The 5,041-nt window shown below is 48.0% G+C and overlaps 1 pseudogene; it reads right to left on the bottom strand.

Annotated features, from left to right (window-relative positions):
• Positions 1-2,291: 2,291 nt before the first annotated feature.
• On the bottom strand, positions 2,292-2,368 carry LOC141260657 (U2 spliceosomal RNA; annotated as a pseudogene).
• Positions 2,369-5,041: the final 2,673 nt, after the last annotated feature.

The following is a 5,041-nucleotide window of genomic DNA, read 5'->3' as shown; positions in this document are numbered from 1 at the left end:
AAAAGTGACCCCATTCCTTCACATCTCCTGCAGTCCCTCTCACCGGTGGTCACCACTCACCTGACTAAAATATTTAACCTCTCTCTTTCTTCAGGTATCTTTCCCTCCTCATTTAAACATGCCATCATAACCCCTTTACTTAAAAAGCCATCCCTGGACCAGAACTGCCCTGCTAACTATAGACCTGTCTCTAATCTTCCTTTCATCTCTAAACTCCTGGAACGCTTGGTCCACTCCCGTCTAATCCGCTATCTCTCAGATAACTCTCTCCTCGACCCTCTACAATCTGGTTTCCGCTCCTTACACTCCACTGAAACTGCCCTCACTAAAGTCTCTAATGATCTACTAACAGCCAAATCCAAAGGTCACTGCTCCCTGCTGATTCTCCTAGATCTCTCTGCAGCATTTGACACTGTGGATCACCAGCTCCTCCTCACTATGCTCCACTCTATAGGCCTCAAGGAAACCGTTCTCTCCTGGTTCTCCTCCTACCTCTCTGACAGCTCCTTCACTGTATCTTTTGCTGGCTCCTCTTCCCCTCCTCATCCCCTTACTATCGGGGTTCCGCAGGGCTCAGTCCTAGGCCCCCTCCTCTTCTCTCTATACACTGCCCCTAATGGACAAACAATCAGCAGATTTGGGTTCCAGTATCATCTCTATGCTGACGACACCCAATTATACACTTCTTCCCCTGACATCACCCCTACCCTAATACAAAATACCAAGGATTGTTTGTCTGCTGTGTCTAACATCATGTCCTCCCTCTATCTTAAACTGAATCTCTCCAAAACTGAACTTCTTGTGTTTCCCCCCTCTACTAACCTAACTCTACCTAACATCGAAATTACTTTGGAGGGTTCAACCATAACTCCCAAGCAGCACGCCTGCTGCCTTGGGGTCATATTTGACACTAACCTTTCCTTTACTCCCTATATCCAATCACTCACTCGCTCTTGTCACCTGCATCTTAAAAACATCTCCAGAATCCGATCTTTTCTCACTTTTGAAACTGCTAAAACTCTTACTGTCGCTCTTATTCACTCTCGTCTGGACTACTGCAACTCTCTTCTGATCGGTCTCCCTCTTACCAAAATTTCCCCTCTCCAATCTGTCCTGAATGCGGCAGCCAGGGTCGTATTTCTGTCCAGCCGCTTCACCGATGCCTCCACCTTGTGCCAGTCATTACACTGGTCACCCACAAAGCTCTCCACAGTTCTGCACCACCATATATCTCCTCTCTCATCTCAGTCTATCTTCCTACACGTGCCCTCCATTCCACAAATGACCTAAGACTAACATCCCCCATAATCCGAACCTCGCACCTCCGTCTCCAAGACTTCTCTCGTGCTGCGCCAGTTCTCTGGAATGCTCTACCCCAGACGATGCGATTGATGCCTAGCCCCGATGTCTTCAAGCGCACTTTAAAAACCCATCTCTTTAAACAAGCCTACCACCTCAAATACCCAGTAAACTAACTTTCCCCTGTTCCCTCCTAAATACTATTCAGAATCTGCTCCCTACTGTTCATCTGTCTCTACACCCTCCATGCACACGATAACTGCACTCGGTAATTGAGTATTGCACTTGAACATACAGGCTGATGACCGGATCATACAGCTTTATATGATAATCCCGACTTATTATAATTGCCAGACCTGAAATAACAAGCACTTTCCACCTATTGTGTCCCCCCATTTCCTTGTAGAATGTAAGCTTGCGAGCAGGGACCTCACTCCTGATGTAACTGTTTAAACTGTCTCACCTTGTATTGAATTTATTGTTTGTACATGTCCCCGCTTAATTGTAAAGTGCTGTGGAATATGTTGGCGCTATATAAATAAAAATTATTATTATTATTATTATCCAGGGCTCCAGGGTTGGAGCTTCCTGGCGGGGCTTCTGGGCACCCTTCTGCTGCAAGGTCATGGAGGCAGAGCCCTTGGGGGCGGAAGTGGCTTCTGGCTGGGCCTTCCTGGCGGTCCCTTGCTCCAGGCACTTCTTTTCGGCTTTCCTCCCCAAGCTTGCCATGGTTCCTCCTGCAGGTGCTTCTTGGTGCTGGATCTGGAACTATTTTCCAGAGAGGGCTGTCTTTTTCTGGACAAATTCCCCGAAAGGTCTTTGTCTCGCTGGTTTTCTTCCTCCAAGATTCCTCAGAACAGTCCGATTCTTCTCCGAGTCTTCATCTTCTTCTGGATTCTGTAGCGCTTCTTCCTCCCACCGATATCCGCCTTCCTTCTCCAATGTCAGCTGGGCACCGAAGCTCTTCTCCTTCCGAGTTTGATCGATCTTGTGAAGTGTAGATCTTAGCTCTGTGTCCTTAAAGGAAAAGATACTACACTTGATCTTAGCCAAAAGGCCGAGAAGCAATTATTGCCACACACCACTAAAGTGGCATCAATTTCACCAGAGTAAAAATAGTATAATAGGGCACTGACACCTGTTCCACTACAGGCAACCCACCAGATGGAGACCCAACCAGGAGTCTCCACATTTGAAAAAATTATAGCCACACACCACTAAAGTGGCATCAATTTCACCAGAGTAGAAATAGTGTAATTGGGCACTGACACCACTTCCACTACAGGAATCACACCTGATGGAGACCCAACCAGGATTCTCCACATTTCAAAAAAATATTGCCACACACCACTAAAGTGGTATCAATTTTACCAGAGTAGAAATAGTATAATGGAGCATTGACACCCCTTCCACTACAGGCAACACACCAGATGGAGACCCAACTAGGAGTCTCCACATTTCAAAAAATTATTCATCACATCAGCAGCAAAAGCAACAGCAGGCACAGAAGCCATGACAAAGGTGTCACAGACTACAATAATGAGAGATCAATGCAGCATACTAACAACTACAACATCGCCTTATCTGCACAGTCTGCAATTGGGGTGCAAAAGTCCTTGGAGATCCATGACTTGTTCATCTTGATGAAAGTTAGGCAGTGTACACTTTCAGGTAACAGCCAGATGTTCTTATCTGTCAGGACACCACTAGCAGTGCTGAAGACACGTTCTGAGAGAACACTAGCTGCCCGGCATGACAAAACCTCCAAGGCGTGACAGGCGAGCTCAGGCCACTCTTCCATTTTTGAAGTCCAAAATGCAAAAGGGTCCAAGCCCTCCCTGATGGCATTGATATTGAGTTTGAGATACTCCTGAATCATCCTCTCCAGTAGTTGACTATGTGTAAAACTTGTATTCTGTTCTGCTGGTGAACTGGCTGGTCTAAAAAATGTGTGAAACAACTTACAGAAATTGCTTCTGCCACTTACACTGCTGCTGCGACTAATGTTTTTGCGTTGACGAATTGACGTTCCCGGGGTTGGAAGTCTACAACTGTGATGAACAATGTGTGCCTCACTGCTGTCTTGGGGAAAACCACTCTTAAAAGTTGTCTGCAAGCCTGTTTCGATACTCCATCATGCACGCATCCCTTTCCAGGGTGGGAAGCATCTGGCAAAATTTACTCTTGCACCGTGGATCTAACAAAGTGGCAACCCAGTAGTAAGCACTATTTTGAATCCGAACAATACGTGGATCATGTTACAGATAGTGCAGCAAGAAGGCACTCATGTGTCGGGCTCTTCCATGAGGTCTGAGTCCATGGTGTGCTGGTGGCGGGGTAACACTGAAGCTTGCTTCCTCCATCCCCTCCCGCCAACCACGGACAACAGAGAGGGTATAATTATCCTCTTCATCTCCTGACTGTTGCGTGCCCATCACCTCTTCCTCCTCATCCTCCTCCATTTTTTCCCTGGCTCCTGCACCTCCACTAACAGTTTGTCTGGTACTATGAGCCCCCCTCAATCGCAGTAATCCAACCTCCCTTGGCACCTGCCTGTGCGACGACAGTCTGGAACTTAGAGATATTGTTATCCCTTCCTCCTCCTCTGCTTCCTCCTTTTAATCTGGGACCACCACCTCCTCCCGCAGACTATTCAAAGCTTGCTCCAGCATGTATATAACCAGAATAGTGAGGTTGATGACGGCATCCTCAGCGCTAACCATCTTAGTAGCCATTTTGAAACTGTGCAGAAGGGTGTAGAGGTCCTTAATCTGTGCCCACTCCACAAACATAATTTGCATCATGTCCGTACTGCGTTGGCCCAGGCAATGCAAAGTGAGATACTGCATCAGAGCTCATCGCAGTTGCCACAGTCACTGCAACATGTGCAAAGTGGAATTCCACCGTGTCGCCACATCGCATATTAACCGGTAGGGCAAAAGATCTATGTAGAGATGCAAGTCGATGACCCGCGGGGTGCGAATGGTGGAAGTGAGCACACAGCGACCGTGCTTTCTGCAGCAACGTATCCAGGCTGGGATAGTGGTGGAGAAATTGCTGTAATACTAGACTGAGGATGTGAGCCATGCAAGGCACGTGTGTGAGGTTGCCCCGGAATCAGGCTGCCACCAGATTCACATCATTATGGCACATGGCTTTCCCTGGCTCCAGGTTCAGTGGAGACAGCCATTGCTCAAACTCGGCCTGGATACCTCTCCACAACTCTTGAGCTATAAGACTGCGATCTCCAAGGCATATTAATTTTAACGCTGCCTGATTGCGGTGAGCCCTGGCTGCACAGTACCGAGGTGGGGGCTTCTCACTGCACTGTTGGAACACATGTCTCATTAAGCCACAGGTTGAGAGCACAGGTGGAGTCCCTAAAGGATGGGGAGGAGGCAGAAGCAGTGGAGTAAGTGCTAGATACAAAGGTTTGTCCCGCAAGCCTCGGGGATTACAAGACTTGTGGAGCACCCCCTTCCCCGCCTGCCCCCATAGCCACCAGCTTCACCCAGTGCCCAGTCAGTAAGATGTAACACCCCTGGCCATGCTTGCTTGTCCAGGTGTCTGTGGTGAAATGCACCCTAACATAGATTTTTTTAAGGAATGGGTGATGTTGTCTGTGACATGCTGGTGTAGCTCAGGCACAGCTTTATTAGAGAAGTAATGGCGACTGGGCAACTGGTTCTGGGAGACTGCGATGGTCATCAGCTTTCGGAAACTGTCTGTATCCACCAGGCGG

The sequence above is a fragment of the Phyllobates terribilis genome, unplaced genomic scaffold (assembly GCF_046119375.1).
Source record: "Phyllobates terribilis strain yellow unplaced genomic scaffold, ASM4611937v1 Scaffold_3__8_contigs__length_932513732, whole genome shotgun sequence".
Classification (NCBI taxonomy): Eukaryota; Metazoa; Chordata; class Amphibia; order Anura; family Dendrobatidae; genus Phyllobates; species Phyllobates terribilis.
This window is presented reverse-complemented; position numbering and strand designations above follow the sequence as displayed.